Source organism: Lithobates pipiens, unplaced genomic scaffold (assembly GCF_037356315.1).
Source record: "Lithobates pipiens isolate NorthernLeopardFrog02 unplaced genomic scaffold, aLitPip1_a1.2 Scaffold_25, whole genome shotgun sequence".
NCBI lineage: Eukaryota > Metazoa > Chordata > Amphibia > Anura > Ranidae > Lithobates > Lithobates pipiens.
In genome coordinates this window covers 107,696,437-107,722,129 of record NW_027507787.1, presented here as the reverse complement: position 1 = coordinate 107,722,129, position 25,693 = coordinate 107,696,437, and the positions used below count along the sequence as shown (strand labels likewise).

The 25,693-nt window shown below is 45.6% G+C and overlaps 8 pseudogenes; all 8 read right to left on the bottom strand.

Moving 5' to 3' along the window:
* Positions 1-2,205: 2,205 nt before the first annotated feature.
* Positions 2,206-2,324, bottom strand: LOC143932272 (5S ribosomal RNA; annotated as a pseudogene).
* Positions 2,325-2,425: 101 nt separating this feature from the next.
* Positions 2,426-2,544, bottom strand: LOC143931271 (5S ribosomal RNA; annotated as a pseudogene).
* Positions 2,545-2,858: 314 nt separating this feature from the next.
* LOC143931822 (5S ribosomal RNA) lies at positions 2,859-2,977 on the bottom strand (annotated as a pseudogene).
* A 3,820-nt stretch (positions 2,978-6,797) lies between these two features.
* Positions 6,798-6,916, bottom strand: LOC143931563 (5S ribosomal RNA; annotated as a pseudogene).
* Positions 6,917-10,480: 3,564 nt separating this feature from the next.
* Positions 10,481-10,599, bottom strand: LOC143932109 (5S ribosomal RNA; annotated as a pseudogene).
* A 101-nt stretch (positions 10,600-10,700) lies between these two features.
* LOC143931270 (5S ribosomal RNA) lies at positions 10,701-10,819 on the bottom strand (annotated as a pseudogene).
* Positions 10,820-11,139: 320 nt separating this feature from the next.
* Positions 11,140-11,258, bottom strand: LOC143931811 (5S ribosomal RNA; annotated as a pseudogene).
* Positions 11,259-11,358: 100 nt separating this feature from the next.
* On the bottom strand, positions 11,359-11,477 carry LOC143931241 (5S ribosomal RNA; annotated as a pseudogene).
* Between the last annotated feature and the right edge of the window lie 14,216 nt (positions 11,478-25,693).

Sequence of the window (25,693 nt, the reverse complement as noted above, 5' to 3'; positions counted from 1 at the left end):
TCCTCTGGCGCGGAAAACATATGCGTATTGGTAGGGCAATGCTATTGCGACCGAAATTGCGGGGAGGTATTGGCTTCCCGGACCCTGCTCTATATTACACAGCGACGCACATGACACCGGTTGACTGGTGCTGGTGTTCTGCCATATACTGTCCGGCCATGATATAGTGTCCGCGCCGTACTGCGCATGCGCAGTACGGAGCAGACGAAGATTCGGAAAATCTCCGAAGCTGAACGGCGCCTGCGCGGTGAGTGGAGGTGGTAGCCCCACCATCCAAACGGACATAGGGATGTGAATATTAGAGGGCCCCTCGCAGGCGAGCTTTGCTTCCACGCTTCGGGCTTGGCCTCGCTGCGCTCGGCTCTTTTATATTCTTACTCTATGTCCACTTGGATAGTGGGGATAGAACCTGGACTCAGTGCGCAGGCGCCGTTCATGCTCGCCAATTTTCGGAATCTGTGTTGCTGTGTACTGCGCATGCGCAGTACACAGCGGACACTATCCGATGGGGGACCATATGTGATAAGACACCGGCATGGGGAACTGAAGCTATGGGTCAAGCTAGAGCAGGAGATGGCGCGGGTTCCACTGGCTGGTCTGCCTTGGGCGGGGAGGCCATTGGAGCCCTGTGTGACTACTCACCCGTTAACTGGCCCCTCGCTCGCCGAGATGGATAGTTTTTTTCACCTTTCCCACCTGACTAACTTCCCTTCTCCTATGACCCCAATTATTGGACATCCTAGATTCCCTCCGGGCCTGTCTGACCAGGCCTTTACCAGGCAAGCCCCGAAAGGGCTTCTGAGAGCAGCCCTAATTCTTGGACCCACGGGCTTGATTCCCATGGGGACCATACTGCTAGAGCAAGTACCTGTTGCATTGGATAGCTGGAGAGCTAGACGGCTAATCCATTTCCTCGGATCACTACCTAACCATTCGTTCTTCTCTAGACAATTCCACCCCTTCGAGGAACTTTGCCTGGATGATGGCCCAATTCGTGGTTCCCTCTCTAGGTCCTACCAAATCCTGACAGACGCACAATCCTCCACGGATCCACCCTTCCTAGCTAAATGGAAAAGGGACTTACAAACTACATTCTCCAAACCACAGAAGGACAGAATACTCTTTTTCGCCCATAAGTCGTCACTCTGCAGTAAATATCAGGAGATCTCATATAAGCTGATCACACGCTGGTATCGTACACCGGTGGTGTTGGCCAAAATATTCCCCGGTCAATCTGACCGCTGCTGTCACTGTGGGCAACAGGCTGGCACCATTCTCCACATTTTCTGGGAATGCCCTAAATTACAAACATTCTGGCAGCCTGTCCTGAGACTCATCCACAAGTTCACAGACGTTTCCTTAGCCAATGATCCCGCAGCAGTTCTTCTCAATCTAACTCCTATGTCGAGAAAGCGTTATCATAAGTCCTTACTTAAACATCTCCTCAATGCAGCTAGGGCCTGCATCCCAAGTCAGTGGAAAGAGCAATCTGCTCCAATGGTGACCCAGTGGTTCGCAAGGGTAAATGATATTGAACAAATGGAAGACCTGACTGCCACAATGAGGGATAAAACGGAGGAGCATGGGAACAGATGGTTCTACTGGACCCAGTTTCGCTTTTCGGAAGAATACCTCCGCGAGACATAGTAAGCTCATGGTGATCGTTGGAGATCGCTGTTCCAAACGTTGGACAGCTGATGAGCTGGTGAGCCGAGGGCGTCTCTTGCTCCCTGGGAGGGGACCCCACCCTATCCACTCTACCCACGACACCCCCCTTACCCCTTCTTTTCCTTTTCTGCCATTTCCTTCCCCAATCTTCTCTTTCCCCTTCTCCCTCCTTTCAGTTCTACTATTTCCCTTCTTAACTCAAAAAAGGGAAAAGAAAATGTATTTGTTCCGACCCCATTTGACTACTACACAATACTCTTCCCCTATCTATGGATATCTAAACTCTTCGAGGGTAGCAGGGCTAGTATCAATAATATTTTAAGTGGTAGAGGATCCCAACGAGATGGAGCTTTAATCTCATCTTGATATGACCACAAAGCTGTACACGTGCTATTCTCCTCGGACTTCTTACCATTGGCTCTGATATCCATGCAATATGATCGTTTGTTTGTAACTATTTGTATCACACATTCTGTGAAGTTGCCTTTGCATTGTATGTCGCATACTACTAAATAAAAAATAAATAAATAAAAAAAAAGCCTATGGCACCTGGTATTCCCAGGCGGTCTCCCATCCAGGTACTAACCAGGCCCGACACTGTTTAGCATCCGAGATCAGACGAGATTGGGCGCTTTCAGGGTGATGGGGCCGTAGGTGATCTCTTCGGGCACTCTCAACCCTCTTAACAAACGCCAAGATGGTCACCTTGGGAAACAAGTGAAAAAAAAAACAGGACAAGGCCAACAACATAAAAAGAAGCCTACAGCACCTAGTATTCCCAGGTGGTCTCCAATCCAGGTACTAGCAAGGCCCAACCCTGTTTAGCTTCTGAGATCAGAGGAGATCGGGCGCTTTCAGGGTTATGTGCCCATAGGCAATCTCTTTGGGCATTCTCAACCCTCTTGACAAATGCCAAGATAGTCACCTTGAGATACAAGCGAAAAAAAACAGGTCAATGTCAACAACATAAAAAGAAGAATACGGCACCTGGCATTCCAACGCCATCTCCCATCCAGGTACTAACTAGGCCCAACCCTTCTTAGCCTCAGAGAAGAGATAGGGCTCTTTCAGGGTGATGCTGCTGTAAGCGATCTCTTTGGGCACTCTCAACCCTCTTGACAAATGCCAAGATGGTCACCTTGGGAAACAAGCAAAAAAAAAAACGAATCAACGCCAACAACATAAAAAGAAGCCTACAATAACTGGTATTCCCAGGTGGTCTCCCATCCAGGTACTAACCAGGCCCGACTCTTCTTAGCCTCCAAGATCAGACGAGATTGGGTGCTTTCAGAGTGATGTGGCCATAGGCAATCTCTTCAGGCACTCTCAACCCTCTTGAGAAACACCAAGATGGTCACTTTGGGAAACAAGCGAAAAAAAAACAGGTCAACGCCAACAAAATAAAAAGAAGTCTACGACACCTGGTATTCCCAGGCGGTCTTCCATCCAGGTACTAAACAAGGCCCTACTCTTCTTAGCCTCCAACATCAAACGAGATCAGGTGCTTTCAGGGTGATGTGCCCGTAGGCAATCTCTTCAGGCACTTTCAACCCTCTTGACAAACGCCAAGATGGTCACCTTGGGAAACAAGCAAAAAAAATAAAAATAAGTTGGAAGCTAGAGACAATACGGCCCGAGTCCTCAATTTAATCCATGCGGCGCATGTACAGGGAAGGCCCTTGCTTATGTTGTCAACGGACGCGGAGAAGGCCTTTGACAGGGTGGCCTGGCACTTTATGCAGGCCACCCTGGAACATATAGGTCTTGGCCCCAACATGATGATGTCGCTTTACTCCACACAGTCGGCAGCGGTACGGGTGAACGAGTGCTGCTCGGACTCTTTCCCCATCACTAATGGGATGAGGCAGGGGTGCCATCTGTCTCCCCTAATTTTTATTCTGACACTGGAACCACTTATGTGTCACGTTCGGAATGACCCGAATATTACTGGCATATCCAAACCCTCGGCACACCACAAAATTGCGGCGTACGCTGATGTTATAATTTTTTCCGTCTCCAATCCACACATTTTGCTTCCCAATATACTTGCGTCTCTCCAGTGATACGGCAGCCTATCAAACTATAAAATCAATTGCGCCAAGTCAGCTGTATTGAATATATCGGTCCCGGATGGTGAGGCCAAGAGGCTCCACTCCGCTTTTCCATTCTACTGGGCTGAATATACGTTATCTATACGTTACCTGGGCGTTGACATCGCAGCTGATTTAGCGCAATTGTACCCGCTTAATTTTGTCCCTCTCCTGAATAGACTGAAATCTGATTTGGGAAACTGGCATGCTTTAACACTGACCTGGTTCGGGCGCTGTAATGCATTCAAAATGACGGCCCTGCCGCAGATCTTATACATGTTCCAGACATTACCGATCCGGTTACCCCCAATTTTTTTCAGACAACTGCAGGTGCTGCTCCGGGACTTTATTTGGGCGTGCAAACCGCCCAGAGCCCGTTTGCAATTGCTTGCCAGACCAAAGGACAAGGGGGGTCTGGGTCTCCCAGATCTCAGACAATACTACAGAGTGACTCTGCTAGCGAGAGTCGTTGATTGGCATTGTAATGGCCCACACAAGCAGTGGGTGGAGATGGAGATTGAGGATGGATCCATTCCCCTATTGACCTCCCCGTGGCTCCTGTCCTCCCTACCAAAAGACCTCAGAGGTCACCCCGTAGTGGGAGCTACGTTGGCTGTTGTGCGGAGGTTGTTCCGCTGCACACACATTGCTCCCCTGCCATCACCAATGACTCCGGTTATAGGTAATCCAGACTTCCCACCGGGATTTACCAACAAGAAACCGCGACAGTTGACAGTGGTGGGGAAACAGCGTCTGGGAGAGGTGTGGCCCTCGGGAGGGCTCCCGACCACGCAAACTGTCGCCGAGCTTTCTGACCCTCTGCTTGACTTGTTTAGTGCTTATCAACTTCGTCACTTTCTTCTGGCCATACAAAGGGCCCCCTACACTCCTAGAGACCTGACACCCTATGAATCCATCTGTCACAAAAGGGAACCTGTGCGACACACCCTCTCCCTCCTGTACAACCTATTGAGTAGTCAGGAGGAGGAGTCGACCCCCACCATTTATCCACAAATGGGAGAGGGACTTAGGCATCACATTTACCCCACAACAGATAGGGAAGATCCTGACCTTAGTACATAAAGCTTCCATCGCAAACCAATATCAAGAATAAGGATACAAGATAGTCTCACGCTGGTATAGAGTCCCATACCTTCTGAATAAAATGAATAGATCGATCCCGGATGTTTGTTGGAGGTGCAATTCAGATACGGGGACCATGGGACACATTTTCTGGGCATGCCCGGCCTTGAGGAACTTTTGGGTGGAGGTGACCGGGACGATAAAAAAACTCTCAGAAATGTAGATATCGCAGACAACCCAGCAGCGTGCCTTCTACACTTGACCAAACAGCCTGTTCGAAAATACAAAAAAACCCTCACGATGCAACTCCTGAACGCCGCCCGGGCCTGCATTCCCACACTGTGGAGGCAGCCTCAGCCCCCATCCAAGGTGCTGTGGTATTCCAAAGTCAATCATATTCTCCGGATGGAAGAATTGACCGCCACCCTTCACAACACTGAAGAGGCATTTAGTGTTACATGGAGGCCCTGGAGGTATTTTACTGGTAATTGAGACTACATTCGGGAGGTGAGCAGCTCCCCGGTCCCAGAAAAAGACTGAACATCTAACGTTTACCTACGTAGGCCATGTCTGCCCTGGGTGGCATTCCCCCCCCCTCCCTTTTTGTCTTTATTTTTCCTTTTTTTCCCCGCCGCCATCCCCCCCCCCTCCTCTCTCTCCGTCTTTGCACTCTCTTCTTCCCCCGTCCTCCCTTTTGACTATGCCTTGTCTCCTTACTAGCCTTTGGGACCCAGAAGAACCCCAGGGTTCTGGACACGACCGGCTCATATTTTACTCTGGTTCACATAGGTCATGATAAGCTGGCTCGCGGTGGTCCCAGTTGTTCTCCATGATTACATTTGTCCGAACGGAGCTGCATTAGTTATACTGTACTACATGTCGGAGGTGGGGTTTCTCTCTTTTCTGCATGAAACTCTAGGACTCCCCTCTGAGAACCCAGAGTTATTTGGCTGCCTATTTTTTGTTACCATGTAATTGTGACCCTGGGTCATGCTGTATAGTTGACTGTTATATTTATGTTGTTCTACTTATACTTAATAAAAGAATAAAACAAAAAATAAGTCAATGCCAACAACTTAAAAAAAAGCCTATGGCATCGAGAAATCCCAGGCGGTCTCCCATCCAGGTACTAACCAGGTCCCAACCCTGCTTAGCCTTTGAGATCAAATGAGATTTGGCTCTTTCAGGCTGATGCAGCCATAGTAGATTTTTTCAGGCATGCTCAACCCTCTTGACAAACGCCAAGATGGTCACCTTGGGAAACAAACAAAAAAAACAAGTCAAGGCCAACAACATAGAAAGAAGCCTACCGCACCGAGTATTTCCAGGCGGTCTCCCATCCAGGTATTAACAAGGCACGACCCTTTCTAGCCTCTGAGATCAGCGGAGATTGGGCGCTTTCAGGGTGATGTGCCCATAGGCAATCTCTTTGGGCACTCTCATCCCTCTTGAAAAATGCCAAGATAGTCACCCTGGGAAACAAGCGAAAAAAAACAGGTCAACGCCAACAACATAAAAAGAAGAATACGGCACCTGGTATTCCAAGGCCGTCTCCCATTCAAGTACTAACTAGGCCCAACCCTTCTTAGCCTCTGAGATCAGAAGAGATAGGGTGCTTTCAGGGTGATGCGGCTGTAAGCGATCTCTTTAGGCACTCTCAACCCTCTTGACAAATGCCAAGATGATCACTTTGGGAAACAAGCGAAAAAAACAGGTCAACACCAACAACATAAAAATAAGCCTGTGGCATCTGGAAAACCCAGGCGGTCTCCCATCCAGGTACAAACCAGGCCCAACCCTGCTTAGCCTCTGAGACCAAACGAGATTGGGCGCTTTCAGGGTGTTGTGCTCCTAGGCAATTTCTTTGTGCACTCTCAACCCTCTTGACACATGCCAAGATGGTCACCTTGGGAAACAAGGGGAAAAAAACAGGTCAACGCCGACAACACAATGAGAAGCCTACGGCACCTGGTATTCCCAAGCTGTCTCCCATCCAGGTACTAACCAGGCCCATCGCTGCTTAGCCTCTGAGATCAGATAAGATTGGGCTCTTTCAGGGTGATTTGGCCGTAGGCACTCTCTTTGGGCACTCTGAAGCCTCTTGACAAAGGCCAAGATGGTCACCTTGGGAAGCAAGCTAAAAAAAACAGGTCAAAGCCAACAACATAAAAATAAGCCAAGAAGAAAACATATGCGTATTGGTAGGGCAATGCTATTGTGACCGAAATTGCGGGGAGGTATTGGCTTCCCGGACCCTGCTCTATATTACACAGCGACGCACATGAAACCGGTGGTTGACTGGTGCCGGTGTTCTGCCATATACTGTCCGGCCATGATATAGTGTCTGCGCCGTACTGCGCATGCGCAGTACGGAGCAGACGAAGCTTCGGAAAATCTCTGAAGCTTAACGGCACCTGCGCGGTGAGTGGAGGTGGTAGCCCCACCATCCAAACGGACATAGGGTTGTGAATATTAGAGGGCCCCTCGCAGGCGAGCTTTGCTCGCCACGCTTCGGGCTCAGCCTCGCTGCGCTCGGCTCTTTTATATTCTTACTCTATGTCCACTTGGATAGTAGGGATAGAACCTGGACTCAGTGCGCAGGCGCCGTTCATGCTCGGCAATTTTCAGAATCTGTGTTGCTGTGTACTGCACATGCGCAGTACACAGCGGACACTATGCGATGGGGGACCATATGTGATAAGACACCGGCATGGGGAACTGAAGCTATGGGTCAAGCTAGAGCAGGAGATGGCGTGGGTTCCACTGGCTGGTCTGCCTTGGGCGGGGAGGCCATTGGAGCCCTGTGTGACTACTCACCCGTTAATTGGCCCCTCGCTCGCCGAGATGGATAGTTTTTTTCACCTTTCCCACCTGACTAACTTCCCTTCTCCTATGACCCCAATTATTGGACATCCTAGATTCCCTCCGGGCCTGTCTGACCAGGCCTTTACCAGGCAAGCCCCGAAAGGGCTTCTGAGAGCAGCCCTATTTCTTGGACCCACGGGCTTGATTCCCATGGGGACCATACTGCTAGAGCAAGTACCTGTTGCAATGGATAGCTGGAGAGCTAGACAGCTAATCCATTTCCTCGGATCACTACCTAACCATTCGTTCTTCTCTAGACAATTCCACCCCTTCGAGGAACTTTGCCTGGATGATGGCCCAATTCGTGGTTCCCTCTCTAGGTCCTACCAAATCCTGACAGACGCACAATCCTCCACGGATCCACCCTTCCTAGCTAAATGGAAAAGGGACTTACAAACTACATTCTCCAAACCACAGAAGGACAGAATACTCTTTTTCGCCCATAAGTCGTCACTCTGCAGTAAATATCAGGAGATCTCATATAAGCTGATCACACGCTGGTATCGTACACCGGTGGTGTTGGCCAAAATATTCCCAGGTCAATCTGACCGCTGCTGTCACTGTGAGCAACAGGCTGGCACCATTCTCCACATTTTTTGGGAATGCCCTAAATTACAAACATTCTGGCAGCCTGTCCTGAGACTCATCCACAAGTTCACAGACATTTCCTTAGCCAATGATCCCGCAGCAGTTCTTCTCAATCAAACTCCTATGTCGAGAAAGCGTTATCATAAGTCCTTACTTAAACATCTCCTCAATGCAGCTAGGGCCTGCATCCCAAGTCAGTGGAAAGAGCAATCTGCTCCAATGGTGACCCAGTGGTTCGCAAGGGTAAATGATATTGAACGAATGGAAGACCTGACTGCCACAACGAGGGATAAAACGGAGGAGCATGGGAACAGATGGTTCTACTGGACCCAGTTTCGCTTTTCGGAAGAATACCTCCGCGAGACATAGTAAGCTCATGGTGATCGTTGGAAATCGCTGTTCCAAACGTTGGACAGCTGATGAGCTGGTGAGCCGAGGGCGTCTCTTGCTCCCTGGGAGGGGTGGGGTCCCACCCTATCCACTCTACCCACGACACCCCCTTACCCCTTCTTTTCCTTTTCTGCCATTTCCTTCCCCAATCTTCCCTTTCCCCTTCTCCCTCCTTTCAGTTCTACTATTTCCCTTCTTAACTCAAAAAAGGAAAAGAAAATGTATTTGTTCCGACCCCATTTGACTACTACACAATACTCTTCCCCTATCTATGGATATCTAAACTCTTCGAGGGTAGCAGGGCTAGTATCAATAATATTTTAAGTGGTAGAGGATCCCAACGAGATGGAGCTTTAATCTCATCTTCATATGACCGCAAAGCTGTACACGTGCTATTCTCCTCGAACTTCTTACCATTGGCTCTGATATCCATGCAATATGATCGTTTGTTTGTAACTATTTGTATCACACATTCTGTGAAGTTGCCTTTGCATTGTATGTCGCATACTACTAAATAAATAAAAAAGAAGCCTATGGCACCTGGTATTCCCAGGCATTCCCAGGCGGTCTCCCATCCAGGTACTAACCAGGCCCGACACTGTTTAGCATTCAAGATCAGACGAGATTGGGCGCTTTTAGGGTGATGGGGCCATAGGTGATCTCTTCGGGCACTCTCAACCCTCTTGACAAACGCCAAGATGGTCACCTTGGGAAACAAGTGAAAAAAAAAAACAGGTCAAGGCCAACAACATAAAAATATATATAATATAAGCTGATCACACGCTGGTATCGTACACCGGTGGTGTTGGCCAAAAGATTCCCCGGTCAATCTGACCGCTGCTGTCGCTGTGGGCAACAGGCTGGCACCATTCTCCACATTTTCTGGGAATGCCCTAAATTACAAACATTCTGGCAGCCTGTCCTGAGACTCATCCACAAGTTCACAGAGATTTCCTTAGCCAATGATCCCGCAGCAGTTCTTCTCACTCTAACTCCTATGTCGAGAAAGCGTTATCATAAGTCCTTACTTAAACATCTCCTCAATGCAGCTAGGGCCTGCATCCCAAGTCAGTGGAAAGAGCAATCTGCTCCAATGGTGACCCAGTGGTTCGCATGGGTAAATGATATTGAACGAATGGAAGACCTGACTGCCACAATGAGGGATAAAACGGAGGAGCATGGGAACAGATGGTTCTACTGGACCCAGTTTCGCTTTTCGGAAGAATACCTCCGCGAGACATAGTAAGCTCATGGTGATCATTGGAGATCGCTGTTCCAAACGTTGGACAGCTGATGATCTGGTGAGCCGAGGGCGTCTCTTGCTCCCTGGGAGGGGACCCCATCCTATCCACTCTACCCACGACACCCCCTTACCCCTTCTTTTCCTTTTCTGCCATTTCCTTCCCCAATCTTCTCTTTCCCCTTCTCCCTCTTTTCAGTTCTACTATTTCCCTTCTTAACTCAAAAAAGGGAAAAGAAAATGGTAGGTTCCGACCCCATTTGACTACTACACAATACTCTTCCCCTATCTATGGATATCTAAACTCTTCGAGGGTAGCAGGGCTAGTATCAATAATATTTTAAGTAGTAGAGGATCCCAACAAGATGGAGCTTTAATCTCATCTTGATATGACCGCAAAGCTGTACACGTGCTATTCTCCTCTGACTTCTTACCATTGGCTCTGATATCCATGCAATATGATCGTTTGTTTGTAACTATTTGTATCACACATTCTGTGAAGTTGCCTTTGCATTGTATGTCGCATACTACTAAATAAAAATAAAATAAAAAAAGAAGCCTATGGCACCTGGTATTCCCAGGCGGTCTCCCATCCAGGCACTAACAAGGCCCGACTCTTCTTAGCCTCCAACATCAAACGAGATCGGGTGCTTTCAGGGTGATGTGCCCGTAGGCAATCTCTTCAGGCACTTTCAACCCTCTTGACAAACGCCAAGATGGTCACCTTGGGAAACAAGTAAAAAAAAAAACAGGTCAAGGCCAACAACATAAAAGGAAGCCTACAGCACCTAGTATTCCCAGGTGGTCTCCAATCCAGGTACTAGCAAGGCCCAACCCTGTTTAGCTTCTGAGATCAGAGGAGATCGGGCGCTTTCAGGGTTATGTGCCCATAGGCAATCTCTTTGGGCATTGTCAACCCTCTTGAAAAAAGCCAAGATAGTCACCTTGAGATACAAGCGAAAAAAAACAGGTCAATGTCAACAACATAAAAAGAAGAATACGGCACCTGGTATTCCAACGCCATCTCCCATCCAGGTACTAACTAGGCCCAACCCTTCTTAGCCTCAGAGAAGAGAAGAGATAGGGTTCATGCAGGGTGATGCTGCTATAAGCGATCTCTTTGGGCACTCTCAACCTTCTTGACAAATGCCAAGATGGTCACCTTGGGAAACAAGCAAAAAAAAAAAACGAATCAACGCCAACAACATAAAAAGAAGCCTACAATAACTGGTATTCCCAGGTGGTCTCCCATCCAGGTACTAACCAGGCCCGACTCTTCTTAGCCTCCAAGATCAGACGAGATTGGGTGCTTTCAGAGTGATGTGGCCATAGGCAATCTCTTCAGGCACTCTCAACCCTCTTGACAAACACCAAGATGGTCACTTTGGGAAACAAGCGAAAAAAAAACAGGTCAACGCCAACAACATTAAAAGAAGTCTACGACACCTGGTATTCCCAGGCGGTCTCCCATCCAGGTACTAACAAGGCCCGACTCTTCTTAGCCTCCAAGATCAAACGAGATCGGGTGCTTTCAGGGTGATGTGCCCATAGGCTATCTCTTCAGGCACTTTCAACCCTCTTGACAAACGCCAAGATGGTCACCTTGGGAAACAAGCAAAAAAAATAAAAATAAGTCGGAAGCTAGAGACAATACGGCCCGAGTCCTCAATTTAATCCATGCGGCGCATGTACAGGGAAGGCCCTTGCTTATGTTGTCAACGGACGCGGAGAAGGCCTTTGACAGGGTGGCCTGGCACTTTATGTAGGCCACCCTGGAACATATAGGTCTTGGCTCCAACATGATGAGCTGGGTAATGTCGCTTTACTCCACGCCGTCGGCAGCGGTACGGGTGAACGAGTGGTGCTCGGACTCTTTCCCCATCACTAATGGGACGAGGCAGGGGTGCCGTCTGTCTCCCCTAATTTTTATTCTGACACTGGAACCACTTATGTGTCATGTTCGGAATGACCCGAATGTTACTGGCATATCCAAACCCTCGGCACACCACAAAATTGCGGCGTACACTGACGATCTAATTTTTTTCCGTCTCCAATCCACACATTTTGCTTCCCAATATACTTGCGTCTCTACAGCGATACGGCAGCCTATCAAACTATAAAATCAATTGCGCCAAGTCGGCTGTATTGAATATATCGGTCCCGGATGGTGAGGCCAAGAGGCTCCGCTCCGCTTTTAGATTCTACTGGGCTGAAAAATCTATATGTTACCTGGGCGTTGACATCGCAGCGGATTTAGCGCAATTGTACCCGCTTAATTTTGTCCCTCTCCTGGATAGACTGAAATCTGATTTGGGAAACTGGCATGCTTTAACACTGACCTGGTTCGGGCGCTGTAATGCATTCAAAATGACGGCCCTCCCGCGGATCTTATACATGTTCCAGACATTACCGATCCGGTTACCCCCAACTTTTTTCAGACAACTGCAGGTGCTGCTCCGGGACTTAATTTGGGCGTGCAAACCGCCCAGAGCCCGTTTGCAATAGCTTGCCAGACCAAAGGACTAGGGGGGTCTGGGTCTCCCAGATCTCAGACAATACTACAGAGTGACTCTGCTAGCGAGAGTCGTTGATTGGCATTGTAATGGCCCACACAAGCAGTGGGTGGAGATGGAGATTGAGGATGGATCCATTCCCCTATTGACCTCCCCGTGGCTCCTGTCCTCCCTACCAAAAGACCTCAGAGGTCACCCCGTAGTGGGAGCTACGTTGGCTGTTGTGCGGAGGTTGTTCCGCTGCACACACATTGCTCCCCTGCCATCACCAATGACTCCGGTTATAGGTAATCCAGACTTCCCACCGGGATTTACCAACAAGAAACTGCGACATTTGACAGTGGTGGGGAAACAGCGTCTGGGAGAGGTTTGGCCCTCGGGAGGGCTCCCGACCACGCAAACTGTCGCCGAGCTTTCTGACCCTCCGCTTGACTTGTTTAGTACTTATCAACTTCGTCACTTTCTTCTGGCCATACAAAGGGCCCCCTACACTCCTAGAGACCTGACACCCTATGAATCCATCTGTCACAAAAGGGAACCTGTGCGACACACCCTCTCCCTCCTGTACAACCTATTGAGTAGTCAGGAGGAGGAGTCGACCCCCACCATTTATCCACAAATGGGAGAGGGACTTAGGCATCACATTTACCCCACAACAGATAGGGAAGATCCTGACCTTAGTACATAAAGCTTCCATCGCAAACCAATATCAAGACTCAGGATACAAGATAGTCTCACGCTGGTATAGAGTCCCATACCTTCTGAATACAATGGATAGATCGATCCCGGATGTTTGTTGGAGGTGAAATTCAGATACAGGGACCATGGGACACCTTTTCTGGGCATGCCCGGCCTTGAGGAACTTTTGGGTTCCCAGCAGCGTGCCTTCTACACTTGACCGAACAGCCTGTTCGAAAATACAAAAAAACCCTCACAATGCAACTCCTGAATGCCGCCCGGGCCTGCATTCCCGCACTGTGGAGGCAGCCTCAGCCCCCATCCAAGGTGCTGTGGTATTCCAAAGTTAATCATATTCTCCAGATGGAAGAATTGACCGCCACCCTTCACAACACTGAAGAGGCTGTTAGTGTTACATGGAGGCCCTGGAGGTATTTTACTGGTACTCGAGACTACATTCGGGAGGTGAGCAGTGCCTCTGTCCCAGAAAACGACTGAAAATCTAACGTTTACCTACGTAGGCCATGTCTGCCCTGGGTGGCATTCCCTTCCTCCCTTTTTGTCTTTATTTTTCTTTTTTTCCCTGCCGCATTCCCCCCACCTCCTTTCTCTCCGTCTTTGCACTCTCTTCTTCCCCCGTCCTCCCTTTTGACTATGCCTTGTCTCCTTACTAGCCTTGGGGACCCAGAAGAACCCCAGGGTTCTGGACATGCCCGGCTCATATTTTACTCTGGTTCACGTAGGTCATGATAAGCTGGCTCGCTGTGGTCCCAGTTGTTCTCCATGATTACATTTGTCCGAACGGAGCTGCACTAGTTATACTGTACTACATGTCGGAGGTGGGGTTTCTCTCTTTTCTGCATGAAACTGTAGGACTCCCCTCTGAGAACCCAGAGTTATTTGGCTGCCTATTTTTTGTTACCATGTAATGGTGACCCTGGGTCATGCTGTATGGTTGACTGTTATATTTATGTTGTTTTACTTAATAAAAGAATAATAAAAATAAAAAAAAATAAGTCAATGCCAACAACTTAAAACTAAAGCCTATGGCATCGAGAAATCCCAGGCGGTCTCCCATCCAGGTACTAACCATGTCCCAACCCTGCTTAGCCTCTGAGATCAAATGCACGCTCAACCCTCTTGACAAACGCCAAGATGGTCACCTTGGTAAACAAGCGAAAATAAACAGGTAAACGCCAACAACATAAAAAGAAGCCTACGGCGCCTGGTATTCACAGATGGTCTCCCATACAGGTATTAACCAGGCCGTACACTGCTAGGCCTCCGAGATCAGATGAGATTGTGCGCTTTCAGGGTGATGTGGCCATAGGTGTTCTATTTAGACACTCTCAACCCTCTTGACAAATAGCAAGATGGTTATCTTGGGAAACAAGTGAAAAAAAACAGGTCAACGCCAACAACATAGACCCTGGCGGTCTCCCATCTGACCCAGACCCTGCTTAGCCTCTGAGATCGGGCGCTTTCAGGGTGATGTGACCTCAGGCGAACGCTTTGGGACATACTCAAAACTCTTGACTGATGCTAAAATGGTCACCTTGGGAAACAAGCGAAAGAAAAACAGGTCAAAGCCAACAATATAAAAAGATTCCTACGGCACCTTTAATTAGGTACTATCCAGGCCGGACCCTGCTTAGCCTCTGAGATCAGATGAGATCGGGCGCTTTCAGGGGGATGTGGTCATAGGAGATTTCTTTGGGCTCTCCCAGCCCTCTTGACAAATGCCAAGATGATCACCTTGGGAAACAAGTGGAAAAAAAAACCATGTCAACGCCAACAACATAAAAAGAATCCTACGACACCTGGTATTCCCAGTTGGTCTCCCACCCAGTTACTAATCAGGCCGGACAATGCTTAGCCTCCGAGATCAGACAAGATCAGGCACTTTCAAGGTGATGGGGCCATAGGCGATCTCTTTGGGCACTCTCAACCATCTTGACAAACGCCAACATGGTCATCTTGGGAAACAAGTGAAAAAAACCAAGTCATTGCCAACAGTTTCCTTGCCTGAAATAGGCATCTCAGAACTGCCAACTAATCCCAGGAGACAATACTTCGCCTCCATCCTGGTGGAGGTTCCAAACACCCGATCAATGGTTCCTGTCACCTCTGTCCAGTAGCGGATCAACTTCGGGCATCTCCAAAACATGTGCATCATGTCTCCCACCATGTTCCCGCACCGGGGGCAACTTGCGTCCGGCCGTTCGGCCAAACTGAAAAAGTTTACGAGGAGCATAATAGGTTCTATATAATAAGATCAGATGTGACATCCTCTGTGACGAGAGCCATAATTCACCACAGGCAGGATTCCTGTGGCCAAGTATAGCTCACCCGGCCTTGTATAGTGTGTTGCGGTGGTCAGGGAAAGAGGACGATAGGCAGGGACAGTGTCTTTACTGCTTGGGAACCTAGCACTGTTACAGTGGGTGTTAGTGCCTCCTGCACAGTACACACCTGAAGCTACCCTTTATTACTGGTGTTCAATTTCTGCAATACATGCATCTGCAGTGCAAAAGTTAGAGTGGGTGTTGTTTGCCTCCTGTACAGTATACACCTTATTGCTGGTGTTCTGTTTCTGTAATACAGGAACCTAGCACTGTTACAGTGCTAGGGTGTACACAGAAGCTGGTATATATAGAAGACTACAGCATACAGAAGAAAGGCTAGTGAATACAGAATACAGACTTGTGTATGTAGATAGGCTTGAGTATACAGAGATGCTAGAGTAAACAGTGAGACTGGGGTACACAGAGAGGCTAGTTTAAAGAGAGGCTAGTATATACAAAGATGTTAGTGTATATAGAGAGGTTAGTGTATAGAGAGAGTCGAGTGTATACAGAAAGGACAGTGCATATAGAGAAGCTAGTGTATACAGAAGACAGGCTTGGGTATACATCAAAGATGACAGTGTATACAGAAAACTGGGTAGTGCATGCAGAGAGTCTAGTGGGTACAGAAGACAGGCTGGTGTATTCTAGCTAGTATTTACAGTCTAGTGTATACAGAAGACAGACTGTGGTATACAGAGAGTTTAGTGTATTCAGAGAGTCTAGTGTATACAGTCGGCGAGTGTATGCATAAGACTGGCTAGTTTACACAGTGTTTACAGAGATGCAAGGGTGTACAGAGAAGCTGGTATATATAGAAGACTACAGCATACAGAAGAAAGGCTAGTGAATACAGAATACAGACTCGTGTATGTAGATAGGCTTGAGTATACAGAGATGCTAGAGTAAACAGTGAGGCTGGGGTACACAGAGAGGCTAATTTAAAGAGAGGCTAGTATATACAAAGATGTTAGTGTATATAGAGAGGTTAATGTATAGAGAGGGTCGAGAGTATACAGAAAGGACAGTGCATATAGAGAAACTAGTGTATACAGAAGACAGGCTTGGGTATACATCAAAGATGACAGTGTATACAGAAGACTGGGTAGTGCATACAGAGAGTCTAGTGGGTAAAGAAGACAGGCTGGTGTATTCTAGCTAGTTTTTACAGTCTAGTGTATACAGAAGACAGGCTGTGGTATACAGAGGGTTTAGTGTATTCAGAGAGTCTAGTGTATACAGTCGGTGAGTGTATACATAATACTGGCTAGTTCAGACAGTTTTTACAGAGATGCAAGGTTGTACAGAGAAGCTAGTATATATAGAAGACAGAAGAAAGGCTAGTGAATACAGAATACAGACTCGTGTATGCAGATAGGCTTGAGTATACAGCGATGCTAGAGTAAACAATGAGGCTGGGGTACACAGAGAGGCTAGTTTAAAGAGAAGCTAGTATATACAAAGATGTTAGTGTATATAGAGAGGTTAGTGTATAGAGAGAGTCGAGTGTATACAGATAGGACAGTGCATATAGAGAAACTAGTGTATACAGAAGACAGGCTTGGGTATACATCAAAGATGACAGTGTATACAGAAGACTGGGTAGTGCATACAGAGAGTCTAGTGGGTAAAGAAGACAGGCTGGTGTATTCTAGCTAGTTTTTACAGTCTAGTGTATACAGAAGACAGGCTGTGGTATACAGAGGGTTTAGTGTATTCAGAGAGTCTAGTGTATACAGTCGGTGAGTGTATACATAATACTGGCTAGTTCAGACAGTTTTTACAGAGATGCAAGGTTGTACAGAGAAGCTAGTATATATAGAAGACAGAAGAAAGGCTAGTGAATACAGAATACAGACTCGTGTATGCAGATATGCTTGAGTATACAGCGATGCTAGAGTAAACAATGAGGCTGGGGTACACAGAGAGGCTAGTTTAAAGAGAAGCTAGTATATACAAAGATGTTAGTGTATATAGAGAGGTTAGTGTATAGAGAGAGTCGAGTGTATACAGAAGACAGGCTTGGGTATACATCCAAGCTGACAGTGTATACAGAAGACTGGGTAGTGTATACAGAAGACAGGCTGTGGTATACAGAGGGTTTAGTGTATTACAGAGATGCAGGGGTGTACAGAGAAGCTAGTATATATAGAAGACTACAGCATACAGAAGAAAGGCTAGTGAATAAAGAATAAAGGCTGGCTTCTACGGAGAGGCTAGTGTATGCAGAACACTATCTAGGGTATATAGAGAGGCTAGATTATACAGAGAGGCTAGTGCATAGAGTATATAGAAGCCTGGTTAGTGTATACAGAGAAGCTAGTGTGTACAGAAGAAAGGCTAGACAGGCTATAAGAGAGACACGTTTTTACAGAAGACAGTTTGGGGTATACAGAGATGCTAGTTTATACAGAGAGACTAATGTATACAGAAGACAGGCTAGGGCATACAGAAGACAGAAGACGGGCTAGTGTATTCAGAACATAGGCTAGTGTATATCGAAGACAAGCTATTGTATGCAGAGACCGGCTAGTGTAAACATGCTGGTGTATATAGAGAGGCTAGTGAATTTAGAGGGTAGGCTAAGTGATAACAGAAGACAATCTGGGCTATACAGAGACTTTTCATCATTTCATCTAGCTCACATCTCTAATGGAGTTTGTCTCATTGCCATGTTATGCCTTTTCATTCTTATGCTAAATATAGATTATACTCACTACACGATTTTAATCATCCACATCAAGCATGCAATAAAACTATCATACATATAAATAAACCATGTACTCTTTTGCTCTATTTTGCATATTTGTAATTCCAACATCAACTGTCACATTGAGTATGTGACAGTCCTGACACACCATCCTGACTTATTTTTCTTTATTTCTTATTAGAAATAGAGAGTACTATCTCAAAATCAAAATTTCTCTGCACTATGATCTTATTATTAATAATAATAATAATAATAATAATAATAATAATAATAATAATAATAATAGGATTGTGTAATGCAAAGATCAACTAGTCTAATATAAGCTTTCTCATTGGTACCGGCATATTCTTTAAATTTAGACTAAAGCAACTATTTCTCGGACATTTTCAAGCTAAGCTTTCAATCTCTTACCTTTGAAAAGCGATACTTCCTCCCTACAACATTAAGCCATTTAAATGTCCTATTGGTCGCCTATATTATACAACTCTCTGAAAAGCCTATATGTAGAGAATAAAACTAGTCTTACATCTTAATAAAACAGTTTTATTGCTCAACCAGTATCAGCTGTCATGACAAATAAACGTTTCCACTGTTTGACTCTATTTTCTGTATTACTTCTTTTTCTCCACCTTAACTGTCACAGTTAAAACACAGTGACAAAACATTTCTTTTTACCGCAGCAAAATGTGAGAAAAGCAGTGTAAGCCGTCTTTCTGCCATATGCTTCAGAAATTTAATGTACCGCTTTTAAATCCATATCAATTCCACATAACCGTGAACCGTCTTAAAATTTTAACATTTACTGATAGCAATTACTGATATTACATTATGACTATACCAGTGGAAAAGGACCGCGTAATGGAACTGTGAAATTAATCATAATCTCAGCGTTAACTTAGCTGATAAATTCACGATTTACTCAACGATTTACTCAACGATTTAAACTTAGATTTTTTTCATTCTAAGTCTATTTAATCTTAAATAATTTATACTATATTCTACTGTACTCTTAAATTATGTACTGTTGTTCTGTATTTTAGCCGTTCTCATATTTTGCTTTATGTTGCAACCATCGAATCTCATTGCTATTCCGACATTCTGCCTTAATGAGGATATTACCCTTTTGTGTATTCACGTTATCTCGACCTATATGCCTCAATATTTTCTAATTTGTTTTGCTATACTTATTATTATTATATTATAGAGATTATTAACTCTAAATCATTGTAAACCTAACCATAGTTATAATGTCTACAGCTAATTTTACGTTAAAGCAAAAGTCACACAAAACCATCTTTTTAAATCCTTTTACACACTGCACATAAGAGCAATGCAACCATCTCTCGCGACCTCTATGCAATAGGATTCTCTTTCTGACTCTATTTTGTGTATTACTTCTTCTCCACATTAACTGTCGCATTGATAACCATTTGTAACACCTAACACTTGCAACACATTTTTTAACAGCAGCAAAATGTGAGAAAAGCAGTGGGGCGGTTTACTTGATTGAGAAGTGGTTGCAGTAGCAAAGCATAGCAATACAGTTTGATTACATTAATAACACATAATGCAACTATTTTACATTCACCTCATGCATACATCCTAATGTAAGCTGTCTATCACTATTAATGTTCATGGTTACTGATACATTATGCCGATAAGCAGTGGAAACGGAAAACAGTCAGTGTAAGCCGTCTTCGTGCGTTACAAAATTAATGGAACGATTTAAACGTTGGAATTTTCAAGCTACGTCAATTTACTATTAAATACCCTTTAGCTGCTTAGCTCACACTTTGCTGTATGGTGCCGCGTTTACATGTAAGTAACCAATGGGGATTGACATTTCATGTCCATCTCACATCTCTAATGCAATTTGCCTCTTTGCCATGTCATACTTTGCCATTTATTATACCTTCTCATCCGATAGAAACCTAGTCGTTGCTGATATTTCATGATTACAGCAATCATCTCATCTAATTGCTATTCCGACAATATGATCATTTCTCAATCATTTTGAAGCTACTGCAAGTAACGCTTCCGATCTCTTTTATATATTAAGTAATATTTAGCTGCTTAGCTCACACTTTGCTGTATGTAGCCACGTTAACTGTATTAATGGTTACATGTAAATAACCAATGGGGATTGACATTTCATCTCTAATTCACATTCACATTTCTAATGCAGTTTGTCTCTTTTGCCATGTCATACTTTGCCAGTTATTATACGTTCTCATCCTTAAAGACACGTAAGGATCCTGAAAATGATAGAAACCTAGTCACGTCCTTGCTGATATTTCATGATTACAGCAATCATCTCATCTAATTGCTATTCCGACATTCTGCCTTGGAATTACTTTGCAACGCTCTATTGAACAATGTAAAGGTAAGCTATATATTTTGTGTATTTCCACTTAAACTCGACCTGTATATACTGTCTCAATATTATCCTTTCTAATTTTGCTAAATTCGATTATAGAGTTTGCTATGTCTAAATCCAGGTTACCTACTCTCCTTTATTACGTATACTGCTAATTTTAGGATAATACAAAACCATCTTATTGCTTCTTTGAACGCTGCACATATTAAGAGTAATGCAATGCTACCGATGGGAACAGTTTAATTGCTCTTCTCACATTTAGCTGGTATCTCTCTCTATAGGAAACTGAATTTGTACCACAACGATCACTCATATCAGTCCACTCAGTGCTACCGGGATAACTTTTACTTTTAGAGTAATGAAATGATTTCTCAGTCATTTTGAAGCTACTGCAAGTAACGCTTCCGATCTTTTTTCAACTGCAATACTTTATCTCTGATATGTTAAGTAATATTTAGCTGCTAAATTAGATTGTAGAGTTTGCTATGTCTAAATACATGTTACCTACTCACCTTTATTACGTATACTGCTAATTTTAGGGTAATACAAAACCACCTTATTGCTTCTTTACACGCTGCATGTATTAAGAGTAATGCAATGCTACCGTGAACAGTTTAATTGCTCGTTTCACATTTAGCTGGTATCTCTCTGCTATAGGAAACTGAATTTGTATTACAACGATCACTCATCTAATATCAGTCCACTCAGTGCTACCTGGATAACTTTTACATTTAGAGTAATGAAATGATTTCTCAGTCATTTTGGAGCTACTGCAACTAACGCTTCCGATCTCATTTCGACTGCAATACTTAATCTCTGCTATTGCAGAATATTTAGCTGAATATTTAGCTGCTTTGCTGTACGTAGCCGTGGGGATTGGCATTTCATCTCTAATTCATATTCACAATTCTAATGCAGTTTGTCTTTTTGCCATGGCATCCTCTGCCCGTTATTATCCTTTCTCATCCTTATGCTATATTTGGGGTATATTCACTACATGATTAAAGACACGTAATGAACCTGATTGATAAAAACCTACACACGTCGTTGCTGTTATTTAGTGTATTTCCACTTAAACCCGAACTGTATATACTGTCTCAATATTAATTTTAGAGTTATTTTGCTATATTTATTATTAGAATAAACAGATTACTATCTCTAAATCCTGGTAAACCAGCTCACACTTAACCATCTTATTTCTACCTTACACGCAGCACATATTAACATATTAACATTTAGCCGGTATCTCTCTGCAATAGTAAACGAAATGTGTAGATCACTCATCTAATATCGTCTTTTCAGTGCTACCGGAACAACTTTTAAATTTAGAGTAATGCAACGATTTCTCAGTTTTATGATACTACTGCAACTAACGCTTTGGATCTCTTTCCTGATAAATTACGCTCTGCAATATAGCAAGCCTGCATACACTAGCCTCTCTTTGTAACCCAACTTCTCTCTCTGTATACCTTAGCCTCCATCTCTTGCATAAACCAGGACCTTCTTCTGTATAATCTAGCCTATCTGTATACACTAGCCTGTCTTTTGTACACATTAGGCTCTCTGTGTAAACTAGCCGGTCTACTGTATACACTAGTCCTTCTGTATACACTAGCAAGTCTGCATACTCCTGCCTCTCTGTGTAACCTAGCCTCTCTCTCTCTCTGTATACCCTAGCCTCCATCTCTGCATACCCAGGACGTTCTTCTGTATAATCTAGCCTATCTGTATAAACTAGCCTGCCTTTTGTACACATTAGCCTCTCTGTATAAACTAGACGGTCTACTGCATACACTAGTCCATCTGTATACACTAGCAAGTCTGCATACTCCTGCCTCTCTGTGTAACCCAGCCTCTCTCTCTCTCTCTCTCTCTCTCTCTCTCTCTCTCTCTCTCTGTATACCCTAGCCTCCATCTCTGCATACCCAGGACGTTCTTCTGTATAATCTAGCCTATCTGTATACACTAGCCTGTCTTTTGTACACATTTGCCTCTCTGTATAAACTAACCGGTCTTCTGTATACACTAGTCCGCCTGTATACACTAGCAAGTATGCATACTCTAGCCTCTCTCTCTGTATACCCTAGCCTCCATCTCTGCATACCCAGGACGTTCTTCTGTTTAATCTAGTCTATCTGTATACACTAGCCTGTCTTTTGTACACATTAGCCTCTCTGTATAAACTAGCCGGTCCTGTGTATACACTAGTCCTTCTGTATACACTAGCAAGTCTGTGTAACCAAGCCTCTCTCTCTGCATACCCTAGCCTCCATCTCTTGCATAAACCAGGACCTTCTTCTGTATAATCTAGCCTATCTGTATACACTAGCCTGTCTTTTGTACACATTAGCCTATCTGTGTAAACTAGCCGGTCTACTGATTACACTAGTCCATCTGTATACACTAGCAAGTCTGCATACTCCTGCCTCTCTGTGTAACCCAGCCTCTCTCTCTCTCTCTGTATACCATAGCCTCCATCTCTGCATACCCAGGACGTTCTTCTGTATAATCTAGCCTATCTGTATAAACTAGCTTGTCTTTTGTACACATTAGCCTCTCTGTATAAACTAGCCGGTCCTCTGTATACACTAGTCCGTCTGTATACACTAGCAAGTCTGTGTAACCAAGCTTCTCTCTCTGCATACCCTAGCCTCCATCTCTTGCATAACCAGGACCTTCTTCTGTATAATCTAGCCTATCTGTATAAACTAGCCTGTCTTTTGTACACATTAGCCTCTCTGTATAAACTAGCCGGTCAACTGTATACACTAGTCCATCTGTATACACTAGCAAGTCTGCATACTCCTGCCTCTCTGTGTAACCCAGCCTCTCTCTCTCTCTCTCTCTCTGTATACCCTAGCCTCCATCTCTGCATACCCAGGATGTTCTTCTGTATAATCTAGCCTATCTGTATAAACTAGCCTGTCTTTTGTACACATTAGCCTCTCTGTATAAACTAGCTGGTCTTCTGTATACACTAGTCCGTCAGTATACACTAGCAAGTCTGCATACTCTAGCCTCTCTGTGTAACACAGTCTCTCTCTCTCTGTATACCCTAGCCTCCATCTCTGCATACCCAGGACGTTCTTCTGTATAATCTAGCCTATCTATATACACTAGCCTGTGTTGTGTACACTTTAGCCTCTCTGTATGAACTAGCCGGTCTTCTGCATACACGAGTCTCTCTGTAGACCCTTGGATGTCTTTTGTATACACTAGCTGCTCTTTATACATTAGCTCTCTGTATACCCAAGCCTCTCTGTATACACTAGTCCGTCTGTATACACTAGCAAGTCTGCATACTCTAGCCTCTCTGTGTAACACAGTCTCTTTCTCTGTATACCCTAGCCTCCATCTCTGCATACCCAGGACGTTCTTCTGTATAATCTAGCCTATCTATATACACTAGCCTGTGTTTTGTACACTTTAGCCTCTCTGTATAAACTAGCCGGTCTTCTGCATACACGAGTCTCTCTGGAGACCCTTGGATGTCTTTTGTATACACTAGCTGCTCTTTATACATTAGCTCTCTGTATACCCAAGCCTCTCTGTATACACTAGTCCGTCTGTATACACTAGCAAGTCTGCATACACCAGCCTCTCTGTGTAACCCAGCCTCTCTCTCTACATACCCAAGATGTTCTTCTCTATAATCTAGCCTATTTGTATACACTAGCCTATCTTTTGCACACATTTGCCTCCCTATATAAACTAGCCGGTCTTCTGTATACCCTAGTCCGTCTGTATACACTAGCAAGTATGCATACTCTAGCCTCTCTCTCTGTATACCCTAGCCTCCATCTCTGCATACCCAGGACGTTCTTCTGTATAATCTAGCCTATCTGTATACACTAGTGTATACAGACAGACTAGTGTATACAGAGGACCGGCTAATGTGTACAAAAGACAGGCTAATGTATACAGATAGTAATATGAGGGACACTCCTCACCCCCGCCCCCACCTACCAGATCTGACTTTCATCCCCTTGCCCTCTCTGCCCCGGTCATCTGGTGGCAGTTTTATGCACTCCCTGGCCCCCACCCATTCATAATCCTTACCGACCTTTCCTTCCGCTGCTCACAGGAACACACTGGATGACTTGTCTAATTAACCAACTTGTACAAGACACCGCTAGCCTCCTGTCTGACACCGGTCCCCCTTGGAGGCTTTACCCCTCACTGTTTGGGTGGTCCCTGCCTCTCCCTGGATGCTCCACATATACCACAACGACATTGTCAGAGGGGCACCACTTGACAGGACACGGGGCTGTCATGCCGGTGGCATCTCCCATTGGAGGAAGGGATGATAGCCCCAACCCCTTGGCAGCAGGTTCTTTCATGTACAGACCAGGGCGGCTCATCTTCCCTTCTGGAGTCTTGACCTTAGATGGGGGAGTTGCACTTTGGGGGATCTGAGTGATACCTAGTGCGCTGTACTGGAAGGGCTTGATATTCCCACATATGTGTCCCCTCCCCCTGGTTGCGCCCCTCGTCCCCCCCTCTGGCTCCCACCTACTCTTTGCCGACATTGCCTTCTGCAGCTTTTGGGGACCCTGGATGACTTATTTATTGAGCCTATTGGTACAAGACACTGCTTCCCTCCAGGGTGACTCTGGACCCCCCTGGAGGATTTACCCCTTACTGTTTGGGCAGTCCCAGCCTCCCTCTGGATGCTCTACACAGCCCCCGATGGCGATGCAGGAGAGACACTAATTGGCGGGCCCCAGGACTGCTGCTCGGGTGAAGTCTCCCGTTGGATGGAGGGATGGTGGCCCCAGCCCCTTGCCTGCCAGATTTTCCATGCACCGACCAGGGCTGCTCCTCTTTCATCATGATGTGGTGACCATGGAGGGGAGGAGTTGAAATTTATGGGGTCTGGGTGTTTGCTGGTGGGAATGCGCTAAAGGACTTGACATTTCCGCATGTTTTTCCCCTCTCCCCTGTTTCCCACCCTTCCCTTCCCTCCTTTCCCTACCCCTTTCCCCCCTTCTACTCCCCCTTTCCCTGCCCCTTTTCCCCCGGGGCGTGGACGGGGGAGAGGGGGTAAGAAGAGGACAATCTGCCAAAGGGAGCAATGGATTTGTTCGGGGACTGCATGTACTTTAGGGGATTGGGACGGGGGGTGGTGGATCCCATTCTGTGATGC